Consider the following 27,308-nt stretch of genomic DNA (forward strand, 5'->3'; position numbering starts at 1 on the left):
GAGAACTTGATAAAGACCCCAGGAGATGGTGCAAACTCATGACTAGAATGGTATGGAGGGTTAAATGATACCCTCCTGAACATACATCTATATCCTAATGCCAGGACCTGTGAATGTGACCTTATTTGAAAAAAAAAAAAAAGAGGGAGGTTTCATTGTGTAAGTAATTTAGTTAAAGACCTCAAGGTGGGATCATTCCAGATTATCTGGATGGTCCATAAATTTAATGATGAATGTCTTTATAAGAGCCACAGAAAAGAGGGGAAGAGCATGTGAAGACGGAGGTTAGAATGATGCAGCCACACAGGAGGAACCGAAGCCACCAGAAGCTGGAATAACCCAGGAACAGATTCTCTTTTAGAGCTTTCAGAGTGACTGTGGCCCTGCTGACACCTTGACTTCAGAATATGACCCCCAGAAAGTGAGAACAATGTCTGTTGTTTCTAAACCACCCAGTCTGTGGTAATTTGTTATGGCAGCCACAGGAAACAAATATAGATGGCTTCCAAGTCATGGAAAAGAAGGATGCTCATGCCAGCTGATGTAAAAATGCTGGACTGGCATGGCAGACGGAGATGTGTGCATACTGGAAAGACTAGATACACTATGTGAGAACAGAAGACTGACTGGATCTATATGTTCCACAGGAATGCTCAGAGGAAATCCCATTCACCAAGGTTACAGAGCACCACATCACCAAGAAGCTCCATGGTGGCTCATCTCTGCAGACAGTAGGTGTTTTTAGAGAGCTGGGTTCACTGATAGAAAGAGGGACAATGGGACCCTGGAACAAAAGTGGCTAGGTGGTGGCCCTGAAACCTCAGAAGTCAGGCAGATGTGATGATCACAATAACCAAAAAGCTCAGAGTAGCAGCTAAGGAAGCCTGGACCCCAGAGAGCTATGGAGATGGTTAAGAGAAAACCACATTCTTAAGGAGCAAAATACACGTCAACAAGGTCACAATGTAACGTCAGAAAAAACTGAGGATAGATAATTAAGAGGCTGATGGTGAGTACCCCAATAAAAGTCAAGGTCACTTGCCCAGTTTCCAAATATGAGCTAGGGTTGGAAAACCCTGAGCTCCTGACTGGGAGAAGGGCTGGGTCTCAAAAAGGAAGACCTTATAAAACCTGGAAAAATAGACACAGTCATGATGCCCTAAGTTCTTCCACAAAGGGACCTAATAACTCAGGGAACTGTGCAGCAAGAAAGGGGAAATACGCAATTATTTGGAGAGAGCAATTGGGAATGACATTGATACATGGAGACCAGAAGGATCGTCATCGCCCTCTCACACTTGTGATATGGGCAGGTGGCAGCCAAGTAGTAAATGGAGTCCTGCCCACTGTTGCAGCTCACTGCAGGTATTTCCCCATCTCCAAATGTATCATCAGGGTAGAAAATCTCAAAAGTTTACACAGTCCTCACATAGGGACTTTGGCTTGTGGGATGAGAGATTTCAATGGAGGGAAAGCCAAGTGGAATTTTCTGAAACTGCCCCTGTCTGCAGAGTCAAGATAGCAAATAAAGAATATATATATATATATATATATATATATATATATATATATATATATATATGGTATATTGTATATATTTTATCCTGGGGTAGGAGGGAAATATGGGGACAGTGAGGAGAGAGTATTACGGAATGCATTAAGAGAAGATAAAAGGAAATAGTTCAAGTTAGAGCTACCCTTAAAGAACTAAAAAATGGCAAGCTGGTGTTCCCTGTTCTTTTTTTTTAATTTTTCATTGATTTGAGAAAGATGGGGAGGAAGGAAGAGAGGGAGAAAGGGAAGGAGGGAGGGAGAGAAAGAGAGAGAGAAAAAGAGAGAGAGAGAGAGAAGCATTGACTCATTGTTCTACCGAGTTGTGCACCCATTGGTTGCTTCTCATATGTACCCTGACTGGGAATCAAATCAGCAACCTCTGTGCACCAGGATGATGCCTTATCCACTGAGCCGTCTGACCAGGGCCCCTATTCTATCTTAATTTAATTAACCTATCTGGCTCCTGTAGAGCCAGGTGGGTCCTAGAGGAGAACAGTAGACTACTGCAATTCAAGCAAGTAACAGGCCAAAAGTGGGCTAGATGTGGTATACTTCATAGAGCAGAATCATATAGCATCAGGTACTGGATGCAGCCATCTGTCTGGCAAATGCATCCTTTTCTATTCCTGTCATAAAAGATCAGAAATAGTTTGCATTTGCTTCACACATTTCTTTGCAGTTCACAATATACAGTTACATTTTTACCATGGGGTTATGTTAACTATATGTAAATGTGGACAATTCCGGCCAGGGGTGAGGACGACGGAGATGCAGAGACCCAACTCCGGGGACCAGATTCAGTGACGCAGATCACTTTATTCAGGAAGTAAACTAGCTTATATACATGGGTTCAGCCAATAGGATGTTACAGTGTGTCCTTCATAGCCAATGGCTGAAAAGATCAGGGAGCTGCGTAGTTGGCGCTGAGTCACTTCCTTATATGAAGTGGCAAGCTCCCTTCCTGGGTATGCCCAGGAGGCTTCTGGGAGCTGGAGTATTCTCACAGCATCGCATCAGCCACAGCCGCTAGGAATGCACTCTGCACTCCACCACATTTCCCCCTTCTCTTTTAATTAGGGCCAATTGGACTTGATGAATGAGAGCTTGCTGTTGTTGTCTCTACGGGCAGGATGCCAGGGTGGGGAAAAGCAGCCCAGATATGGGGGTCCGCCCATATCCCAGCCCACGTCTGGGAGTCAGCGGTTACTATAGCACACACAAGCAAGAACAGAGCACCAGGGCCTGGGGGCCCATTGGGGCAATTCTCTGGGCCCACCCTGCCAAAGCCTCCACATTCCCCCAGGTGATGGGGCGCACATGCCGGCCACTAGGCCTTCTTCTGGAGCACTGAAGACCTCCTTTCCTCAGGCGTAGTCAGTGTGGAGAAGGCCAGGGCTATGGCTTTGAACGGGTGAAGACTGAACCACTTAGTGGGTGCCCAAGAAACCCTGTCAAGCAGGTTGGGGGGTTCCTGGGATCCAAACTGGCTGAAAAACACAAGCATAACCTCTCCTTTGTGTTAGAAGAGGGTGTGATCCATGCCACTGTGCCATGGGTGAGTCCTTCCAGCATCATTTCAGAGAGAGGGGAGAGGGAAAGAGAAAGCAAGAGTTAAAGCTGGGGTCTGAGAGGCTGAGGTGGGGCATTGAGCCCTGGCAGGGAATGCAGAAGTAGCGACTTCCACCTCTTCAGGTGGCTGAGCTGATGGCTTGGTTTCTAATGTATCTAGTTTCGTTTCTGCATGCTTGGCTGCAAGTCCATCAATCTCAATGGCTAAACTACTTTCCTCCTCAGTGGACGGGGGGTGGATAGGAAGGTAGGGGCTCCCCAGAAAGAGGGGTAGCCTGTAATATTTTTGGCACCGGCGGAGGGTCCCCAGCAGGAGCACTGGTCAGGTAGGCATGTATCGCTAACAGGGCAGGAATGAGGCTGAAAGGGAAGGTTTGCCCCTCTTGTACTTCGGCCGAACGGACACACCAGAAAGCTCAGGCCCAAATATCTGGGTCCCAAAGAGGTGCATCCCAGAGCCAAGGGTTGAAACCTGAGAGGATTTCCCAGTAAGTACAAAGATCCTTTTCACTATCTTTAACTTGCCTACTCTGCAATAGGGCGTGCAGGGCTTGAGCTTACAGGGCTCGGAAGTAAGGAAGGAGGTTTCCCATTGCAGAGGGTCATTCACCTGTCCCTTGGATGCCGGTTGGGTTCCTGTCCAGGCATCAGAATGTGGACAAGTCCTGCCAAGGGTGAGGATGACATAGATGCAGAGATCCGACTCCGGGGACCAGGTACAGTGACGCAGATCCACTTTATTCAGGAAGTAAGCTAGCTTATATACCAGGTTCAGCCTATAGGGTGTTACAGTGTGTTCTTCAAAGCCAATGGCTTAAAAGATCAGGGAGCTGCCTGGTTGGCGCTGAGTCACTTTCTTATAGCGGGCGAGCTCCCTCGTGGGTGTGCCTAGGAGGGTTTCAGGTGCTGGAGTGTTCTCACAGCATTGCATCAACCACAGCTGCTAGGAATGCACTCTGTGCTCCACCAACATGTGAAGACATTTAAACCTTGAAAGGCATCGTGCATAACATCCCATTGACCCACTACATTAATGACCTTTCTTAGGGGTCACTGAGTGAGTTATTCTCTTGGGATCCAGAGTAATAGTACCCTGGACCAAGAAATCTACTCAATAATGAATGACATGAGCACAAGCATGGGATCTATTTGTCCACATGCCCCCCCAAATCTACTCTTCTTACAGATGTTTGAGATGGGCTCCTGGGGCAGAGCTACGACACTAGCTTATGTTGATGTCCTACAGGGCTAGACACTGTCCTTTCACACATGAAATAGACACTGTCCTTTAACACGTGGGGTACACTTTGGCCTCTATGGTTGCAAAGTGTTTCAAGTATATTGAAGCAGAAACAAGGGACTAGGGTTTTCCTCTAAAATTTCCAAATTGTTAGCTTTTGATGTGATCTGAAATGACTCTGACAGAAAACAAACATAGAGAGTAAATTTCATTGAATTTAAAACAAATTATTGTAATTTATAGATGAACCTACAGATGGTGCCATAGCACTGCTTTTTCACTATTTCCCTTCGCTTTTCTTCACTTTTTAAATACTGTTCTGACGGCTGTAAGTCAGCATCCATCTGGTTGTTATAAACGCCATGAAGAAAAGCCATTGTCACTTACCAGTGTATCTAATGAAAAGGAGCTGGGGCAAGAAAAGTGACTTTATTCGAAAAGCTAGCAAGCTTAGAAGACAGCAGACTAGTCTCCTAAAGAACCATCTTGAGAAAGAAAACAATTTAGATTTCTTTTATGTCAAGAAAAGGGAAGAAATGGAGGTGGGGGGCTGAGGGTAAGAGTTTGAGGTCAGGAGGTAACTGATAACAGCAGACATTGGACATCAGCAAGGGTCCAAAAGGACCAGCTTCAAACTTCGATTGCCATGGTCTCAGTTATGAGGTTCCCATAAAACTTTTGATAAGCAATATTTAATTTTTGAATGCTTCCCTTATCTCCTTGGGGAGGTAGTTTTAAATAGGGAGATTGTTTCAGTTATTTCTAGGCTACAGGTCAGATTTCTTCAATGACTAGTATATCTGTGTGCAGAACTAAGCAGAAGTTGCTCACTGACATGGAAACTGGGCAGGCTAGAGCAAGATGGAGTCAGAAAGACTGATTATTCTATTCCATCCAGGGTTGACTGTAACAGTGCCACTGGCAATAATTTTTATTTTATTATTTTTATTAAGTGAGAAGTGAGGAAGCAGACAGGCAAACTCCTGCATGTGCCTTGAACAGGATGTACTGCAGCAAGCCCACTGGATGGGATGCTCTGCTACTGCCCACCATGAAAGCTGGAAGCCCACTAGTGGGCGGGAAGTACCAGGTTGACCAGCACTGCAAAAGTGGGCGGTTTTTATAAAAAGGTTCGCCATCATGACTTTAGGCCCACACTCTATTGCTGAGCAAACTGGCCAATGCTGGCAATTATTTTTTAAAGTAGAAATCAAAAGTAAGTCCCCAAACCTAAGTGTTCATTAATGGGGCAAAATTTAAAAAGTTATGGCATATACATACTGTAGAATAGCAAATAACCAAATTTTAAAAGAATGAGATAGATTCCTGTATGTTGACATAGAAGAAACTATATACTATGTTTTTAAATGTGAAAACCAAGTTTCAAAAATTATCTATATTTATACATCTCTATCTGTGTTCATATGTTTTGTTCGCAAAACCCTTTTTCTCTCTTCCCACTGTGGTGAGTGTGTATGTGTTTAAAACAGTGAAAAAAAATCCTCTAGTACTACTTCTCATCTATTTAACCTCCTCCACCATAAACTTGGGTATGCTTCCTAAATTAGGCGTAAGCTAATAGTAGTACATATTTTTATATCATGTCTTTGACATAAAAGTAGCATATTACATACAGAAAATTTTTTCCCTGAGAAAGAGACAGGAACATTGAGCTGCTCCTGTATGTACCCTGATGGAGGAATCGAACAAGCAACCTCCACACTCTGGAAGGATGTGTCAACCAAGCTATCTTCCCAGGACATTTTTTATTTTTAGAGAGACAGAGATAGGAAAAGAGAGAGAGGGGAGGGGGAAGGGAAGCATTAGTCTGTTGGTTCCACTCAGTTGTGCATTCATTGGCTGCTTCCCATGTGTGCCCTGATGGGGGATCAACCCACAACCTTATTGTTTTGGAGCAAAGCTCTTAAACAACTGAGCTAACTGGCCAGAGTCCAGAATTCTGAATCTTGCCTCTTCCACTAACAATATCTCCTAAAAATGTTTTTATATCAGTATAAATTAAAACTATGTATTCCCATTTCCATTATAAAAATAAATATACCATTAGATATAGTAGACAATCATTAGTACTATCCTGTTGATAGATACTGCAGTTATTTCTAATCTTTAGCTATTTCATGTAATACTGAAATAAATTGCCTTTTACATATATTTTCCATGTTTACAGGTGATTTAAGAATGCATACATTTGTAATTTTCAAAGTGCCTTAGGGTTGTACCAATATATATTTCCACAACAAGGTTTAAAAGATAGATTTAAAATATATGATTTATAGCAGACATTATAATATCACCAAAATTTATCAGACTTTTGGATTTTTGCCAATCTGATAGATGATAAATGAAATCTCAGTGACATTGAGGATTCTTTCTTTGCCATTAATTTTTCACAGTTTTATTATAATGTACCTGGGAGAAGACTTTTTTGGGGTTGGGGTAACTAGGTATTCTGTTTGCTTTTTGGATCCAAAGATTCAACTCTTTCCATAGGTTTGGGAAGTTCTCACCAATTATTTGTTTGAATAGCTCTTCATTCCATTCTACCTCTCTTCTTCTGATATATTCATTATTCTTATATTGTTCTTTCTGATGGAGTCAGACAATTCCTGTAGAGAGCTCTCATTTTTCAAATTTGTGAGTCTCTCTCTTCTTCCCTCATTGTCATCTCTAGTTGTTTGTCTTCAATGTCACTGATTCTTTCTTCTATCTGGCCTGTTATATTGTTGTATCAGAACAGTGAGAAACAAACATCTTGCCACATAATCATGAAGACAAATTAGGTGATTAGGGAGCCTTTATTAGCTAGCTATGCGCATGGACCACACGGAGACCAAAGCCCTTGAAATAAATGTGGCCTTGACTGCAGTTTGGAGTTAGGTTTTATAGGTAGAATTACATACTGATTGAGGAATGGGGAGGAGAGGAAGCATAGCAGTAAAACAGCAGTGAAACAAGCTTTCTTACAATGTTTACCTATAGGGTTAATTCAGGGAGAAACATTCTAAGAACACCTGCAACCTTGCAAAGCTAGCCCAAGGCCACAGTCTGGGAGACCATGCTTAAGGCCAGGAATAGGGAGTCTTTTCAGAAAATATGAGTTCTGTAAAAGTTTCTTTGTTTTAGAGAAAGTAAGTTTTTGCCAAAAAATTATTCATGTTAAGAACCTTTATGCCTGACCTGTGGTGGCGCAGTGGATAAAGCGTCGACCTGGAAATGCTGAGGTCGCCGGTTCGAAACCCTGGGCTTGCCTGGTCAAGGCACATATGGGAGTTGATGCTTCCAGCTCCTCCCCCCTGTCTCTCTCTCCTCTCTCTCTCTCTCTCTCTCTCTCCTCTCTAAAGTGAATAAATAAAAAAGTAAAAAAATAAAATAAAAAAAAATAAAAAAAGAGAGATACTTAAAAAAAAAAAAAAAAAAAAGAACCTTTATTTCCCTGCTTCAATAATAACTAAAGTTGCTCGCTCATTTTTCAATTCATGTACTGAGTTCTTCACCTCTATTTGGTTTTTTTTTAAGTGTCAATCTCTTTGCTGAAGGGCTCATTTTGTTCTTAAATTTGTTTTCTGAGTGTATTAAATTGTCTATCAGTGTTTCTTCACATCTCGTTGAGTATTTTTAGAACTTCAGTTTGAATTCTCCATTGTTTAACTCCAGAGTTTCCCTGTGATTGATATTGCTTTCTGGAGAGTTTCCATTTTCTTTCTGAACTGCATCTTTCTCTTTTTATTCACTGGTTTTCTCTGCCCAGTGGCATTTTGAGAGTGGTATTGTATTTACTTGCAAGACATTTTTCTATTATTTTCCAGAAGGTGGCGCTAGATTATAAGGTTTAGTTCTGTGAAACTGCTAAGATGCTGCAGCCTCCTGAAGGGCAGGGACTGCTGTGAGGGCTTTAGGCTTTCTTTGTTCTTCCTTCAGGCTATGCATAGTAACCTCGGACCTCCACGTGTTCTGCCCTGTGTCCCAACATACCAGGGAACAGACAGAGGGCACCTCTGTTCTCCAGGGGAAACCAGTTCTGCAGAGTTAGTCCTGGGGTAGGCCACTGTCATTCCCTACTCCCTGCGAGGGGAGGAAAGTGATCTGGGAGGCTGAGGGAGAGTCACGTTGTGTTTCTCTGCCTGTCTGCTGGCACACAGCGAGAGCCCTGCCAGTGTCCTAGCGTTTCCTCTGGTTTAGCACTTCTCTAAATGACACCCTGATTCCCATCCCCATATCTCCGCTCCTCCCAGCAGAAAACGACCCAGACAGACCTGGTTCCCCGCCCCCCTCCCCCAATAGAGCCCACTGAGACTGCTTATCTTTTTTTTTTTTCTTTTTTCTTTTCTTTTTTTTTTTTTTTTTTTTTTTTTTGTATTTTTCTGAAGTTGGAAACGGGGAGGCAGTCAGACAGACTCCCGCATGTGCCCTCCTGGGATCCACCCAGCGTGCCCACGATGCTCTGCCCATCTGGGGCGCTGCTCTGTTTCATCCATTCTAGAGCCTGAAGCAGAGGCCATAGAGCCATCCTCAGTGCCCGGGCCAACTTTGTTCCAATGGAGCCTTGGCTGCAGGAGGGGAAGAGAGAGACAGAGAGGAAGGAGAGGGGGAGGGATGGAGAACCAGATGGGCGCTTCTCCTGTGTGCCCTGGCCAGGAATCGAACCTGGGACTCCTGCAGGCCAGGCCGATGCTCTACCACTGAGCCAACCGGCCAGGGCCAGAGACTGCTTATCTTTAACACCCGCCCCACCACACACATACCAGCCTCATCTCTACCTTTCCTACCTTTAGTCCATTGGATGCCAGATCCTTCAGGAACGCCTGTGAACCCAGCAACGTTAGAGTTGTTCTATTTATTGAAAGCTCAAGGGAAGAGATTGAGGGTATCTCTCACGCTACCATTCCTCTGATGTCATAAGAGCAGATATTTTATCAGCCTCTTTTAAAATTACAAATATTATCTTTAGTTTGGGTTTTTGAAGGTAGAAACTGATTATAAGAACAAATCTAGCCTGATCAGGTGGTGGCGCAATGGATAGAGCATCAGACTGGGATGCAGAAGACCCAGGTTCGAGACCCCAAGGTCACCAGCTTGAGCATGGGCTCATCTGGTTTGAGCAAAAGCTCACTAGCTTGGACCCAAGGTTGCTGGCTCGAGCAAGGGGTTATTCGATCTGCTGAAGGCCTGCAGTCAAGGCACATATGAGAAAGCAATCAATGAACAACTAAGGTGTCACAATGCACAACGAAAAACTAATGATTGATGCTTCTCATCTCTTCGTCCCTGTCTGTCTGTCCCTGTCTATCCCTCTCTCTGACTCTCTCTCTGTCTCTAAAAAATAAAAGAACAAATCTCATGAAGTAAGGATAATCTCATCCTTTGTTGAATTTGTCCTTCAGTTGAAGAGTAAGTTAAACCTAGAAGAAGGCTTGTAAAACTTTGTTTTCTGAAGTCTTCTTTATGAGACAGAAGCAGAAGCCTTTTTAATTTATTTTTATTTATTTGTTATTATTTTTTTTTTGTATTTTTCTGAAGTGAGAAGTGGGAAGGCAGAGAGACAGACTCCCACATGCACCCCACTGGGATCCACCAGGCATGTCCACCAAGGGGCGATGCTCTGCCTATCTGGGGCATTGCTTGGTTGCAACTGGAGCCATTCTAGCACCTGACGTAGAGGCCATAGAGCCATCCTCAGCTCCTGGACCAACTTTGCTCCAATGGAGACTTGGCTGCTAGAGGAGAAGAGAGAGATAGAGAGAAAGGTGTGGGGGAAAGGTGGAGAAGCAGATGGGCACTTCTTCTGTGTGCCCTGACTGGGAATGGAACCTGGGACTTCCAAACACCAGGCTGACACTCTACCACTCAGCCAGCCAGCCAGGGCTCAGAAATCTTTCTTAGAATTAGCTTATTGAGCCCTGACTTGTGGTAGCATAGTGGTTGGGGATCAACCTGGAGCACTGAGTTCACTGGTTCAAAGCCCTGTGCTTGCCTGGTCAAGGCATATAGGGGAGTTGATGCTTTCTGCTCCTCCTCCCTTCTATCTTTCTCTCTCCTCTCTCCGTCTCTCCTATTTTTTAAAACAAAGTCTTTTAAAAAGAAAAAGAATTAGCTGATTGCACAAGCCCAGCACTGTTCAGGCCTTGTGCTCGGTAGCTGTATGGCTTCAGGCAAGTCACTTTTCATTTTGTGTTCATCTATGAAATGACAGCATGGGATTATGAGCTTCCAACTTCTTTCCATTTCTGTCATTGTACTGTTCTCTTATATAACCATTTAGTTGTTTTTGCTAGAGAAAAATAGTGAGAATTTAAAATTTAATAACCAAAGTACATGGAAAGTGTTAAAATGAAACTTTAATTTTGATATGTGTACCTAAGACAGTGGTTGGCAAACTCATTAGTCAACAGAGCCAAATATCAACAGTACAACAATTGAAATTTCTTTTAAGAGCCAAATTTTTTAAACTTAAACTATATAGGTAGGTACATTTCTTATCGAGGTAGCATCTTCACATGATATTTTGTGGAAGAGCCACACTCAAGGGGCCAAAGAGCCGCATGTGGCTCGCGAGCCGCGGTTTACCAACCACTGGCCTATGACATTGGGAAATTTTAATTTGTAAGTCTTATCTCTAATGCTGAAAATGAATAATGTAAGAGAGGATATGTGACCTGTGACCCCACGTGTATTTTACGGCTGTCATATTTTGTCCTGGCTGCCCTCGTGCCAGTGCATTCCAAAGGGTCCCCAAGAGCACCCCATACTCCAGACCTTGTTTCCTTTTCTTCCATCTAATCTAACTTGTTCTTGCCCCATTTTTTTCAGAACCTCTATAGAGTGTCATTGGTTGCTAATGGCTTAATAAGATACTGCCATCTTTCTTGAATAGCTCAAACAAGTTTCTGCCTTATGAGACATCTTCAATGTCATTGTGGATAACAGGGAGTTGCTAAGGATGAGACCTTGAGAGAGGCAATTTTTTCAGTGCCCCTCAAATGCCATGTTGAGCATGCTTTATGTCTTCAAAGATGTGGTGGTCTCAGTCCAGTGGGAAAAAAAAATATTCTCCCTACCTCTTATCCAAAAGATTTTCAACCTACCTAAACACAAAGAAGGGCGTGCCAAACCACTCTGTGCAAGGCCACTATGTGGCAGCACCACATTGTGCCAAAGTTTGGACCACAGTGAAGTCAGGCAAAATGCTGTACTGAATTTCCAATTCACCAGTGGTGCAAGTAAATTCTAAAAGTGACCATGTGTAGATAAGAATAATGACTAGATTTATCTTGGTGCGATCTTTACTTTACAATGAAACAAACAGAAAAGGTAGAACAACTTGGCCGAGTCACCCAGCTAAGAACTAGCAAATTCAGGAACCAGTCCCACACAGGTTTCTCTTTAAAGTCCATGCCATGCTGCTCAATATGATACCATTTTTGAGGAAATCTGGAAAATGAAGACAAACGTTGTAAAATGGTATCAAGTCCAAAACATTCATCTTGATATAGCAAAAACATATGGTTAGCAGAGGCATCAGAAATTACTGCAAACCTCTAGTGTCTAGGGCCAGATAGTAAATATATTAGGCCTTGATGGTCAGATGCTTTCTGTTGCAACTAGTCAATTTTGCCATTGAAATGTGAAAGCAAGCATACATGATTTGTAAACAATTGAGTGTGCCTGCATTTTTATTTATTTATTTATTTTTTTTCCATTTTTCTGAAGCTGGAAACAGGGAGAGACAGTCAGACAGACTCCTGCATGCGCCCGACCGGGATCCACCCGGCACGCCCACCAGAGGCGACGCTCTGCCCACCAGGGGGCGATGCCTTGCCCATCCTGGGCGTCGCCGTGTTGCGACCAGAGCCACTCTAGTGCCTGGGGCAGAGGCCACAGAGCCATCCCCAGCGCCCGGGCCATCTTTGCTCCAATGGAGCCTTGGCTGCGGGAGGGGAAGAGAGAGACAGAGAGGAAAGCGCGGCGGAGGGGTGGAGAAGCAAATGGGCGCTTCTCCTGTGTGCCCTGGCCGGGAATTGAACCCGGGTCCTCCGCACGCTAGGCCAACGCTTGTGCCTGCATTTTGATAACACTATATTTATGGACACTAAAATTTTAATTTTTCAAATAATTTTTATACATCACACAATATTTTCCTTTTTTGTGTTTTATTTCAGTCATTTGAAAATGTAAAACCATTCTTGGCTCACAGCCTATACAAAAAAACATGTGGCGCATGGATTGGGTACCCTGCCTCCCCCTTCTCTACTCCCCACCATAGTTTTGCTGATTCCTGGTATAGAGAGAGGAAAGGTAACTGGATTTAATCCAATGATGAGCACCTACATTAGCTAGGTGCTAAAACACAGTGATCAGTAGACATAAATAGTCTTCCATGGGCTGATGATGAAGCAAACAAATGCAATTAGAAGGGTACATGGGGCCCTGGCCGGTTGGCTCAGTGGTAGAGCATCGGCCTGGCTTGCAAGGGGTCCCAGGTTCGATTCCCGGCCAGGGCACACAGGAGAAGTGCCCATCTGGTTCTCCACCCCTCCCCCTCTCCTTCCTCTCTGTCTCTCTCTTCCCCTCCCGCAGCCGAGGCTCCATTGGAGCAAAGATGGCCGGGGCACTGGGGATGGCTCCTTGGCCTCTGCCCCAGGCGCTAGAGTGGCTCTGGTTGAGGCAGAGCGACGCCCCGGAGGGGCAGAGCATTGCCCCCTGGTGGGTGTGCCGGGTGGATCCCGGTCCGGTGCATGTGGGAGTCTGTCTGTCTCTCCCCGTTTCCAGCTTCGGAAAAATACAAAAAAAAAAAAGAAGGGTACATGGGCTTATTAGGGCAAGTGGAAGGGCTCCTAGCTTAGAGTTGGAAGGGAAGGAATGAGGAACAGAAAGTAGTGCCACACAGGGACCTGATAGACAGGAGAAACTCATCAAAATGGGGTGGGGGGGGGAGTATTCCAGGCAGAAAGCCTGTGAAATCAGAAAAGTTAGGTTTGAGGCCCAATACTATTGTTAACTTATTACTGGCTCTCAGGCAAGTCAGCCTATATGAGGGCTTCAGTTTCCTAATGTGTAAAATGTATGTAATGTCAATGCTGTCTTACAGATTGTCAGTGATGTAACAGAGACAAGAGTGTGAGAGCATAGTAGAGTTCATTTTCAGTGTTCCCCATTTGTGGATTGAATGAGGTGGCCTGAATAATCTGCAAGATTCCTTCCAGCTCTGAAGTTCCATGGATTCTTAATTTTTATTTTTAGGTAAAGAGAAATACTACTATTGAGCAATTCTGAGTGCTGTCGATGTAATTGTCAATGGTGACCTGATTCATGACAATTGAGACTGCCCAAAGCGCAAGAATATTATCCCTGTATTCAAAAATGACATCAGTGACTGTGTGGCTGTCTCTGGGGAAAAAAGGCTACAAGATGAACACTCTACCCTTACCTCACATGGGAAGAGCACCCTGCATTCGCAGCGTGGCTAATTTGTCAGGGTCTTAACCTGAAAGTGACTTAGGCAAAGGTCCCAACTGTGTTAAGCTCTTGCACTGGCCCCAATTCTCACATGAACTCAATCACTTCAGTGTAAGAGAAATGCAAGCTTGTAGTTGACCCCTGTTCCTTAAATGAGAGGTAGTATTTCTCTTTGTCAAAATAAGAAGTTGGAGTAAATTTTCCAAAAGTCTGGGATCGGACTGATTTCAGCAATGATATGAAGTCCAGCAAGAGACAAATAAAGAAGAGATGGTCAAAATAATGAAGCCCAATTTGGTGTTCAGATTTATTGCAAGACTTACAGATGTTTTTATAATTCTTTTGTTCCTATATATCAATAATCTAGTCCTGTAAAAATACTGGCACGTGAGGAAAATCTCAAACTCTTCAGTCCTTGCAGAAGTCTGTGACATAATTGTGACAGGAAAGAAAATCTTCTTAGATGAAAATACTGTGTATCAGTGCCATCACTGAGAAACATAACTTGCCAACAATACTTGATCTAAAATCACTACATAATAAGTGAAGCCTTTGTCTAAGGACAAAGCTGATTTCCCTTTGACATATGTCACGGTCATCCACAAAGACCTCGACACATTTAAAAGGCTTTTCATGGCTATATACAGGCCTGAAAATATCCACTGTGTTCATGTGGATGAGAAAGCCATCTCTACTTTCAAAGATGAAGTAGGAAGGCTACTGAGCTGCTTTGTAAATGCCTTTCTAGCTTCCAAAAGGGAGACTGTGATCTATGCAGGCGTTTCCAGGTTCAGGCTCACCCAAACTACCTGAGAGACCTCGTAGCTCCTGGAAGTACGTTTTAACAGCTGTGGGACAGATTTCTCCTTGAGAACAAAGAGATAGTTTGGCATCTGAAAGGACTTGCAGGGGAAAACATAACTCCAGGGGTGCTTTCTCTTCCTCCTATTCGCTGAAGGACCTCATACATGTACTTGGAGCAGAGATAGAATTTGTTTTCCTTTGTGCTGTGGACTTAGATGAAAAACACACCTTATCTCCATAATCTGATCATTTACTTTGGTTCTGCCTATGTGGCCCTACAACAAAACCTGCCAACTTGTTCTTCACGACCAGAGAAGCACTGGTTTACTTGGGAGGTCAAAGGACACATACTCTCCTAATGAACATTTCTGGGTAACACATAATACCCAGGTATGTAGAACTTGACTTTCACTCTACATAAAACCTGGAAGCAGTGTGTGTGTGTGCGCGCGCATTTTACTCTTTAAAAAATGTCCTTGAGGCTAACCAGGTGGTAACACATTGGATAGAGTGTCAGACTGGGATGAGGAGGACCCAGGTTCGAGTCCCCAAGGACTCGAGTCCCCGCCAGCTTGAGTGCAGGCTCATCTGGTTTGAGCAACGCTCACCAGCTTGAGCCCAAGGTCGTTGGTTGAGCAAGGTGTCACTTGGTCTGCTGTAGCCTGCCGGTCAAGGCACATTTGAAAAAGCAATCAATGAACAACTAAGGTGCCGCAATGAAGAATTGATGCTTCTCATCTCTTTGCCTTCCTGTCTGTCCCTGTCTGTCCCTCTCTCTGTCTCTGTCACAAAAAAAAATGTCCTTGACCCTGGTCAGATGTTTCAGTTGATAGAGAGTCATCCAGCTTGCCAAGGTTGTGGGTTCAATCCCCAGTCAATGAGTGCTCAACTAAATGGAATGAGTTCATGTTTCTTGTTAATCTTAATCCAGAAGGACCCAAAACATTGAAGACATGAACAAAGTCCGTCAATTACACATCAAAGCTTTATTGTCTAGCTTGGCCAAGTGGCGGCAACTCCGTCTGAGGGAGCGTGTGCTGGCCCTTTGTTTTACTCAGTTTTTACAGTTTTGTAAGTGGGAAGTACAGAAGCAAAAATTGTAATTAGGAGCCCTTTACCACTATTGGTTATAGTCATATGTCCTTTAACATGATAGGACCATCCTCAATTTGCAAGCCACACATCATCTTGGAGAAAACAAAATTTACAAATCAACACAATGGTAGAAAGATGTCTCTTTACATATTAAAAGGCATTCCTATATTTTCTAGTGTTCATCCGCCATCTCTCTCTGTCCAGAGTCACACGTGTTAACCACACGCACTTACATAGAAGAGGTAGTTTCTGTGGAGACAAATGCCTGCAAATGGCTCATTGCTATGAGAAAAGGTTTATTTTGGCTTTTCTCTCCCTGTACCTGGCTAGCAATTCACTCCTTTCCCCACAGGTGTGGTGGAATGTCTGAGAATCCATGTCTTTCTCCCCTTTGCATTTATAATACAATGCCAAGGGCCATCCTGGTTATGCCAATCACACAGTATAGAGACTATTTCTCACAATTTCTCTGCACACCTTAACCCAAGTTAATAAAATGTTCTTCAAGCCTCCCAAAATATTAATATTAATTCTGTAGCTTTTGGTACTTTACAACACCTATGGGTGAGGTGGCGCAGTGGCTCCTCACTTCTCTTGCTTTCTCTCCCTTCCCTCTTCTCTCTCTGTCCCCTCCCAACTCTTTCTTTCCATCCCCCTTCCTTTCTCTTTCAAATTATTGAAAAAAAGAAAAATGTTCTTAGTAGTATTATGTATACTGACCTATGTTTCTAGATTTTATGGACATCCTGTAGACTGTTTTGTGTGTCTGCATCAATGGAATTTTTATAAATTATCCTTCTTACATATTAGTAAATACTTTATACTATTTGCTTGTAGAACATGTTTCTTAAATTTTTACTCATTGTATGTCACAAATATTTGAAATGACACATGAAACTTTTTTAAAGCAATTATATATAGTATGTTGTTCAGGAATTCAATTATTTTCTACATGGATTATTGATTATGGTCTCAGTTTATGTGAATTTGAATTGTGCAAGTCTAAAAAGTTTGAAATTTGTAAAATGTAAATAAAACTTCTATTAGAACATTTTGAAATGATGCAAATGTCTCCAAATTAAATTTTGTCTCAGAAAGTCAAGAATTTCACAAATTCAGCCGTGTCAGCCAGGTGAACTATGGACTATGTCCGGGCCCAGCCACATGGCAGCCTCACTGTGGCGACTCGAAACCTGGGCTTGCAAGACTTGTACTCTAGCTTGCATGACTCTTCAGGAACTCACCTTGCATGTAACATTTGAAAACTCTGTACTAGTTATCATTGATGGGAAGAAAATCAAAAAACCTTTTTTCGTATTATATAATAGTCTTGTTATAGAAAGTCTGGGAAGTAAAGAAAAGTATAAAGTAAAATTAATAAGTAGAAATTGTACGACAGTAAAAGTAAGAAAGCAAATATACATGATACAAATTGAGATGTAATTGCTGTGGATATATTTGCATTATTATTTTTTTAAAGATTTTGTTTATTGACTTTACAGTTGAAGAAGGGTAACGAGAAGTGTATGTGCCCTGACAGGGCAAGCCCAGAGTTTTGAACCGGCGACCTCAGCACTCCAGGTTGACGCCATCCACTGCACCACCACAGGTCAGGCTATATTTGTGTTATTTATCTCCTTCTCCATGTATTGCATTATGTAGTTAGGTTATATTTATTTACATAATTCTGTATCCTGCTACTTTTACTTAACTATGCCTCAGAATAATTTTATTATTTCTTGAAAATATAAAATAACTGCATTCGTTTTCATAGTGTGGATGAGCCATAATTTGCTTAGCAATTCCTCAGTTGTTGAGCATTTGTTTCCAGTTTTTTATGTGTAAAATGCTGTTGCAATCAATGCTGAATTGGAAAAAACACCTTCTCAAAAGCAACCTTTTCACATAAAGCTTAGTCACATTTCACTGTTACTGCCTTAGGGTTGAAAACTCAATGTATTGAAAGATAGGAATATTTTAAGGTTTTCACACATATTGCAGAATTGTCTAGGAAAGGAAAAAGAAAACTTTTTCCTCTATCCTCTTAGGTTCTTCAGCTGGGCTTCTGGAAATTAAATTGTCAAAAGACAAAATGACAAGAGAAAAGCAGTTTATTAACACATGCAGGGCACACACTCATAGGAGAAACTCAGTGATGAGTAAATAACTCAAAGGAGTGGTTAAAACTTGGGGCTTTCACAGCATCTTAGCAAAGAACAAAAAAACTATAGAGAAATGACAAGACAAAGGAAGAGTATAAATTTTAAGGAGTAGCAAATTGCAGGAAGGTAAATCTGTGGGGAAACTTAACAGAAGATAAGGGCTAGTTAGTAAGGTTTGTTATGTAGATTCCTCCGGTGCTTCGTCTACTTAAGGACCTAGAGTTGCCTCCCGTGATTAGAAATCACTCTGCCTTGGCTGGTAGAGAGGGGGAGGGTAGAAGAGTTTTCTTGTGGGTGCTTCTTCTCAATTGTCTTTAGCTCAAAAATAATCCTATGTCCAAGTGGCATGTTTGGGATGGCATACTCTGTACTCTTTTGATTGCTTTCCACAATATGTTCTGCCTGAGCAGTGGGTGGAGCAGTGGATAAAGTGTTGACCAGGAACATGAGGTCCCCGGGTGGAAGCCTGAAGGTCCCTGGCTCTGAGCCCCGACTTGTCAGCATGGGATCCCTGGCTTGAGCAGGAGATTGTCCACACAATTTCAAAAGCTCTCCAGCTTAAGCCCAAAGGTCATTTTTAATCAATGCACAACAAAAGTGAAAGCAACTGTGAGTTGATGCTTTATATTCTCTCTTTCTTCCTCTCTCTCTTTCTCTCTCAAAATAAACCCCTTTTCTTTAATGTTCTAATTTTCAGTCAGTCCACTAGTATACAATAGGGCTTATTTCATCACACCTCTGCTAACAGCGAGGTTATATCCTGATATACAGCAGGTCCTCAAATAACATCATTTTGTTCAACATTGTTTTCGTACAACATTGATAAGATGCCATAGGAACCTCACTTGTTTATATCAATTAGCCTGCAGTAAAATTGCTTTCATTACAGTTTGTTTTGCCAATGTTCCGAGAATCATTCACGACATTGAGGACTTACTGTATTTTTTAAAATTATTTTTTGTATTTTTCTGAAGTGAGAAACAGGGAGGCAGAGACAGACTCTCGCATGCACCTGATTGGGATCCACCCTGCATGCCCACCAAGGGGCAATGCTCTGCCCATCTGGGGCATTACTCTGTTGTAACTGGAGCCATTCTAGCATCTGAGGCAGAGGCCACGGAGCCATCCTCAGCCCCAGACCCACTTTGCTCCAATGAGACCTTGGCTGTGGGAGAGGAAGAGAGAGACAGAGAGGAAGGAGAGGGGGAGGGGTGGAGAAGCAGATGGGTGCCTCTCCTGTGTGCCTTGGCTGGGAATCAAACCCAGAACTTTCACATGCTGGGCTGACGCTCTACCACTAAGCCAACCGGCCAGGGCCAGGACTTACTATATTTTTAAAGGCTACTTGAACTAAAGAGAAAAAAAGAATTGTGTAAGGTCAGCCGAAGGAGGACACCCAAGTTCAGGCAAGAAAAGTTTATTAGGGGGTCATCTGCCCAGCTGACTTCTAAGGCAGAGGTCAGCAACTGGTTCTCTAACAGGTAGGGTGAAATAGGAGATTTGAGGGTGGGGGCTGGTAGTCGTTATGGGGCGGGGGGAGGCAGAATTAACTGTAAGTAAGCTAGGGGAACTTCCACACCCCGGTGAATCAATCTGGATGTCTGGAGGTGATCTGGAATGTCCAGTTTTTTTATGTCCCTTCACCTACTTAAGGAAGGGTGGGGTCATGGTCCCTACTGCAACCCTATCAAATTGCATTATTTCCTTTATTTGCAATTCATTGAAGGTACATACTTTTAAATTGTATGTTAGCCATTTTTCTTTGTCTTTGTGGTTGCCAGTTTTCTCCATGGTAGGTATGGAACTTAAATGCTTTACTGTTAATTATAGAGAAAAGCAGATTGGGTGGGTCAGTAGAAGAAAAGGTTAGGGTATCTAGAGAAAGAATAGAACCTGCCCATAAGGAGCAGGGATGAACTGGGGTCATTTGAATGAGCACTTTCCATTAAGAAGTACAGTGAAATATTAGGTAATTGCCAAGGAAAGGAAAATCGGCTCTAGCTGAGGTGATACGGCTTGACTTGCTTTTCCAAATGAAAGGACCCAATGCTTAATCTTCAAAACAGCTGCTTCTTCTTTCCTACCTCCATCTTCAAACTCTGGAATGGTTTGTAAATGCTAGTGTATGCAAATACAGATACTCAATGATTTTATTCCTTTGTTGGTGTAAAGCCAGTAGCCACAGCCACCACCACAGCAGCCTGGCCCATGCAGGTTTGCATTGGATTCAGATGGTCGGTAAAGAAACAATGGAGCCAAAAACTGGTGGACCATCATCTTTAATCCTAGCTTGCACCCGGCGGGCAAGTAAAAACACACACTGGGCTCCAAAACCCACTCACATTCAGTGCTCACAAAGCTACTGACTTATCCAAGTTTCCTAGAATCAAAGGTTTCTAGCTCACCAGACTTACTCACCTCTGTTCCCCATCTCCTTCCTTCTCCCTGCACAAACTCCGCACAAACTGGCTTCTCACTCAACACTCCGCCATCTTGGCTGCTTCTGGCCTCCTCCACGTGGCCTTTCTTTGCTCTGCTCTCTGCTCTCTCCTCTAATATTAATCTCAGGAACCAAAAGTGCAAGCTTCCGTTCTGCCTCCATTTTATAGTGTAGAAATCCAAACCTTTAATCCAATATACAAAATAGGGAAGTCTCTAATACAAAGTCACTTATCTGGGACATGATGGGATTGTACCACCCCACATCAAAAAGAGTGGGAAAGGCTTAGTCCCCAAACCAAGCCCCAGGCTACAAGGATCCTGCTTGCCCACAGCCCGCCCCCAATACACATTAATATCACCTGGGTGACAGCTTCCATGTGGGCAGCACCATCTTTAACAAAGTGAGCATAATATATTTTATCTGCCCAACAGTTGGTAAAAGATGTAAAATCATATAAAGTATTTTATTCACCTCTTTAGCAAAATTTCTATCAGTTGGTGTCTATTTTTTAAACTTTTGCAAATGGTAGAGAACACCAGGCCATGCAGGAATTAATAAGGAAGTAGAATTGTAGATCTAGGCCTAACACAGGCAGCAAGCATAGCATAGGATGAGGGAAAAGACAACTGATAGGGCAAACAAAAGAGTTAAAATTTTAGCTTGAGTAATGGTGGCTTTGGTTTGGTCAGTGGGTATTTATAGTTAATGCAAGTAAAAGCTTTGTTCCAAGAACTGGGATGCTTGAACAGGCCTACATGGTCTGCAGGCAATATACTTTTTTGTGCTCCAAGAGATCTGTGAGTGATTCACATTTGTGTCCCAGGGGACTGCAAGCAAAGCCTTTGTGCTCCAAGGATAGGCCACCCACTGAGTATGATCAGATTAACTTTGGCTATGATCTGATGAGCTCTCCCTTGAAATTCCAAAACTATTACCTACCCTTTTCTTCCCCTTATAAACAGGTTGGCTGGGGAAAGGGAATCTCCGCAGATTACTGGCCCTCTGAATAAGGTGCCATAAAAATTCAATCCCTGCTTCTATTTTTGGCTGAATTGGTGACAGCATGAACTACGATATTCCTAGTTTTACAACCAGTCAAGGCCATTATAAAGCCAGTATCCAGGGCCACCTGGCCCATGCAGGTTCACATTAGATTCGGACAGATGGTACTGAAACAACAGAGCCACGAACTGGTGGGCCATTATCTTTAATCCTAGCTTGCACCAGGTGGGCAAGTAAAAACACACACTGGGCTCCAAAACCCACTCATTCAGTGCTCACAAAGCTATTGACTTATCCGAGTTTCCTAGAATCAAAGGTTTCTAGCTCATCAGACTTATTCACCTGTATTTCCCATCTCCTTCCTTCTCCCTGCACAAACTGCCTTTTTACTCAGCACTCCACCATCTTGGCTGTTTCCCCTGGTCTCCTTCACGTGACCCTGCTCTGCTCTCTTCTCTAAAGCTAATCTCAGGAACTGAGAGAGCAAGGTCCCAGTCTGCCCCCATTTTATAGTGTGGAAATCAAAACCTTTAATCCAATATACAAACAAGAAAGTCTCTGATACAAAGTCACTTATCGGAGGCATGATGGGATTGCACCACCCCACATCAAAAAGGGTGGGAAAGGCTTAGTCCTAAAACCAAGCCTAAGGCTACAAGGATCCTGCTTGCCCACAGCACACCCCCAACACACATTAATATCAACTGGGTGAGGAGCTTCCAAGTGGGCAGCACCATCTTTAACAAAGTGAGCATAATATATTTTATCTGCCCAACAGGCATTAAAATGTTCTTTTCCAATTAGAAAAATAACTTATGTGCATTTAAAAAATACAGAAAATGGAAAAATATATAAAAAACAGTAATCTCATAATCCCAGCACTCAAAAGAAAACTCTTATGGATGAAAAAGGGGTTCTTACATTGATACGTAAAGACACATGCAGCCCCATGTTTATTGCAGCATTGTTCACAGTGGCCAGGACATGGAAACAACCAAAAATCCCATCAATAGATGACTGGATAAAGAAGATGTGGCACATATACACTATGAAATACTACTCAGCCATAAGAAATGATGACATCGGAACATTTACAGCAAAATGGTGGGATCTTGATAACATGATACGAAGCGAAATAAGTAAATCAGAAAAAAATAGGAACTGCATTATTCCATACGTAGGTGGGACATAAAAGTGAAACTAAGAAACATTGATAAGAGTGTGGTGGTTACAGGGGGGAGGGGGGAAAGGGAAAGGGAAAGGGGGTGGGGAGGGGCACAAAGAAAACAAGATAGAAGGTGACAGAGGACAATCTGACTTTGGGTGGTGGGTATGCAACATAATTGAACGACAAGATAACCTGGACTTGTTATCTTTGAATATATGTATCCTGATTTATTGATGTCACCCCATTAAAAAAATAAAATTATTAAAAAAAAAAAAAGAAAGAAAAAGGGGTTCTTAATTAAACTGACAAGTTCTAGTAATGGGAAGTATATGACTAAACTGGTCAGCTCCTGGTGAGTAGTCATATCCCAGGCCTGTGACTTTTTTAGTAATCTTTGCCTTAAGCAAGCCTTGTCCATTGTTCCTGTGCATCTAGGTTTACGAGTCTTTGAAATGCTAGCTTAAACCTCTATTTCAGACCTCTGAGGCTAACTATCCTCTTATAAACTATCCTATAATCTAATTCCCACCTTGATTTCTCCCACCTTTATTTACTCTCCCCTCCTTAACTTCAAATGCATCAAAGAAATTGCAACCTGTCAATCTGTGAAACACCCCCCCCCACCCCCGTCTGTTGAAATCTTGCTTCCAGGTCTATCCTCTGTTTGCCTCAAATAAACTGTAATAAATTCATTAAAAATTTCCTACAGTTTGGATGTTCTTATATTTGCACTCTGTTAAACTAGTGGGGCTTCTTTTAGTCTTTTTAGCAATAAGTAATTTTAAGAATTGTTGATTTGCTGTTCTTTTGGCTTCTCTTAGCTCTACTTCTACAAAAAAATCTTTTTAACTCCATTGAATTTTGTAAATTGCTTCAAACTGTCTATGGAAAGTGTTAGATTCAAGGAGTACTGACATGCTGGGGCTGCCAAGAGTGTACAAGGTCCCTGTGACGCTGAGAACAAAGAGTTCAGCAACATCCTGCATTGAGTCAGAGACCCTTATCAGAAGTTTATGTTTGAAATTCTCCACTGAGTAATACCCCCCCATAACTGCGCACGACCTCCCTAGCAAATGACTAACAGCCACATCAGCTTCTGTATGATGCTTGCTCATCCTAGATAGCCACCCTATAAAAAGGAGCCATTTTAGAAGCTCGAGGCTGCAGTGCTCCAGTCTCTTCGGAGGCGTGGGTTGCCTGCAGTCCCTGCGCAGGTTTGGGGGCTGCAGTGCTCCAGTCTCTTCGGAGGCATGGGCTGCCTGCAGTCCCTGCGCAGGTTTGGGGGGCTGCAGTGCTCCAGTCTCTTTGGAGGCGTGGGTTGCCTGCAGTCCCTGCGCAGGTTTGGGGGGCTGCAGTGCTCCAGTCTCTTCGGAGGTGTGGGTTGCCTGCAGTCCCTGCGCAGGTTTGGGGGGCTGCAGTGTTCCCCTGTGTGGGTTACCTGCATCCCTGTGCAGGTTTGGGGGGCTGCAGGTTTGGGGGGCTGCAGTGTTCCCCTGTGTGGATTACCTGCAGTCCCTGCGCAGGTTTGGGGGGCTGCAGTGCTCCCTTGCATGGGTTGCCTGCAGTCCCTGTGCAGGTCTGCAATAAAACTGATTCAAATTTACTTTGTGTCTGCTGTGGCCTATCTCGCCGGGATGTAACAGAAAGAGGAACCTAGAGAAATATGTGGGGGAGGGAGAAACTTCCCTTTACCTCCAAGACTCTTTTGGCTGTTCTGATACTCAAATAGACATGAAACATATTAGCAAGAGAAGATAACCAAACTTAATACATACATACGTTTGGGAACCTCACATATGTGAGAAAGTCAGAGGTCAACATTCACGAAAGGTTCAGAGACAGAAAGGGAACATGGTTATATCAGACACCTCGAGCTATGGATGAGGTAAGATGTCCTGATGCTTCAAAAAGTCACTGCAGAATAAGAAGAGCAAATGTTCAGTAAATAGAAGTTTGCCCTGCCACACAGGTGGGTCAAAAGGAGATTATTGCTCATCTTTTAGGTTGAGTAGCTCTGAACTCCCACAAACATATAATAGCCTCTAGCTTCTTCCCTGGAACAGGACTCATAATTCATTTCTGGAAGAGCATGTGAACAACACAGGGGCGTCCTGTTCTCCTGGCCTAAGAGGGACTAAAGTTCAAGGGGAAGTTGTCAGACTGAAAAATCAACAGAGTTTTTATTTTTATTTTTATTTTATTTATTTTTTATTTTTATTTTTTTGTATTTTTCTGAGGCTGGAAACGGGGAGAGACAGTCAGACAGACTCCCGCATGCACCCGACCGGGATCCACCCGGCACGCCCACCAGGGGCTACGCTCTGCCCACCAGGGGGGGATGCTCTGCCCCTCTGGGGCGTGGCTCTGCCACAACCAGAGCCACTCTAGTGCCTGGGGGCAGAGGCCAAGGAGCCATCCCCAGTGCCTGGGCCATCTTTGCTCCAATGGAGCCTTGGCTGCGGGAGGGGAAGAGAGAGACAGAGAGGAAGGGGGGGGGGGTGGAGAAGCAAATGGGCGCTTCTCCTATGTGCCTTGGCCGGGAATCGAACCCGGGTCCCCCGCACGCCAGGCCGATGCTCTACCACTGAGCCAACCGGCCAGGGCCAACAGAGTTTTTAGAGTTTGGATTTCTGGGGGACAGAGGTGTGGGGAACTGGCTTAAGCTGACAGTCTGCCCAACCCCCCAACGCTTGCCTGATTAAATTGCAAAAGACTAAGCCCTTCCTCACACCTCCATGTATTTGCTCATCCTATCTACCCCCCCCCCCCCCTTGAGAGACTGGAGGCAAGTTTCTTCTTTGTGTAAAGTTGGGATGTTAATGTACGGTGGTGGTTTTCTACACCTGGGAGAATTCTTGGGTTGCCTTTGAAACTGTAATCAGAAAAGTCATTGATTTGCTAATAGCCCACTTTGCCCTATAAATAGAGAAAGATGTGGTTTTTGAGTGCAGCCATGTTTTCTGCTAGGGCTATATGCTTCTGCTAGCAGTAATTGCAGAGCCTCCCGAACCCCATTTTTTATTCTTTAATTCTTTAAGTGTATTTTTTCTTAATTCCACACTGTTCTCGCTCAGGACCTGAATATACTAGTCGTGCAGGTTCACAACAGGAAGTGACTTGCTCAAAATATAGAACCTGCATGGAGAAGACTAGAAACTAGTCTTCTAACTCCCAGCCTAGGGCATTTCCACCTGGGATTTCCCTTCCTTTGCAGGCAGATCTAAATCCATTAAAGGTCACTCTGGATCTGGGGCTAACTCACTGGTTTGCATTATATTCCTCCATTCCCTTCAGGCAAAGAGAAAATGTTTCCAGAGTTTAACAAAGTACCTGGCCCTGTCTGGTGTTTAAAACATACTTTATTTTACTAGTCACCTTCTACAACATTCCTGTGACTTAGGAACTTCTTTCAATAATAGATAAAGCTGAAAATGAAGTCTTGGACTACCTAAAAAAGAAATGAACCAGTTTTGCAGTTCTAGTAAAATCCATCTTCCACAATGAAGGACAAATTTACCAAGTAAATTCAGGTTTTGCCAAACACAGAGCTACTTTTTCTAGTATCCCTATTTTTTTTCAATTTGGCCCTTCCCCATTATAAAGCCAGTAGCCATGGCCACCATAACAGCCACCTGGCCCATACAGGTTCGCATTTGATTCGAACAGACAGTAATGAAACAACAGAGCCAAGAACTGGTGGCCATTAGCTTTAATCCTAGCATGCACCTGGCAGGCAAGAAATACACACAGTGGGAAAACACTTTCCTTTCCATTCAGGGCTCCCAAAGCCACTGACTTACCTGAGTTTCCTAGAATCAAAGGTTTCTACCTCACCAGCCTTATTCACCTCAGTTCCCCATCTCCTCTCTGCACAAACTGCACAAATTGGCTTCTCCTTCAACACTCAGCCATTTTTGGCTGCTTCTCCTCTTCTCCAAATGGCCTTTCTCTGCTCTCCTCCAGCATGGGCTCCTCTTTCCCATTTTATAGTGTAGAAATCAAAACCTCTAATCCAATATACAAACAAGGAAGTCTCTGATACAAAGTCACTTTTCTGAGGCATAATGGGATTCCTCATGAGAGTGCACCACCTCACATCATGCAATAGTCAAGGGTGTGGGGAAAAGCTTAGTTTTGAAAGATCTTATTATCAAAAGGGAAAGGTTTAGTCATAAAACTAAGCCTTAGGCTATAAGGATCCTGCCTGCTTAATGCCTGTCCCCCACACCCAATGCAAACTATAAGCGAGCAAACATATACATCATATTTACAAACTTATTTGACCAACACCCATCCAGTGGTAGATTGGCCAAGCTAAGAAGAAGTATCAGTGAGGTCTCTTTAGACTGTAGGCTTTGGGAAGAAATGGGGACACTGCAATTCCATGGCCACGGGGCCCTTAAGACAAGGGGTTCCATTTCTCCACACTCAGTGCCGACTGAACCACATAGTGCAGCTGAAAGAAGAAAGGCTACATCCTTTCAGCATGTTCTTCTCCATGATCAGAAGCTCCAGGTCTCCCTCATAGAGCAAACACTCACTGCAGCAGTGACCTTAAACTCCTATAACTTGGCCCTGACCAGTTGGCTTAGTGATAGAAAGTCAACCTGGCATGTAGATGTCCTGGGTTAAGTTCCAGTCAGGGCACACAGGAAAAGTGACCATCTGTTTCTCTATCCCACCCCCTTCTCTCTCTCTGTCTTCCCTTCCCATAGCCATGGCTTGATTGGTTCAAGCATTGGGGCCCCAGGCGCTGAGTGCTCTGCCCAGGCACTAAAAATAGCTCAGTTGCAAGTA

The 27,308-nt window shown here is 43.4% G+C and overlaps 1 long non-coding RNA gene across 1 annotated transcript; it reads left to right on the plus strand.

Moving 5' to 3' along the window:
* The first annotated feature begins 16,944 nt into the window (after window positions 1-16,944).
* LOC136328959 (uncharacterized) lies at window positions 16,945-22,524 on the plus strand. Its single transcript, XR_010730119.1, has 3 exons — window positions 16,945-17,140; window positions 17,239-17,345; window positions 22,318-22,524. It is a non-coding gene; the product is annotated as an uncharacterized lncRNA (long non-coding RNA).
* The last annotated feature ends 4,784 nt before the right edge of the window (window positions 22,525-27,308 follow it).

Source organism: Saccopteryx bilineata, chromosome 3 (assembly GCF_036850765.1).
Source record: "Saccopteryx bilineata isolate mSacBil1 chromosome 3, mSacBil1_pri_phased_curated, whole genome shotgun sequence".
NCBI classification, from domain to species: Eukaryota; Metazoa; Chordata; class Mammalia; order Chiroptera; family Emballonuridae; genus Saccopteryx; species Saccopteryx bilineata.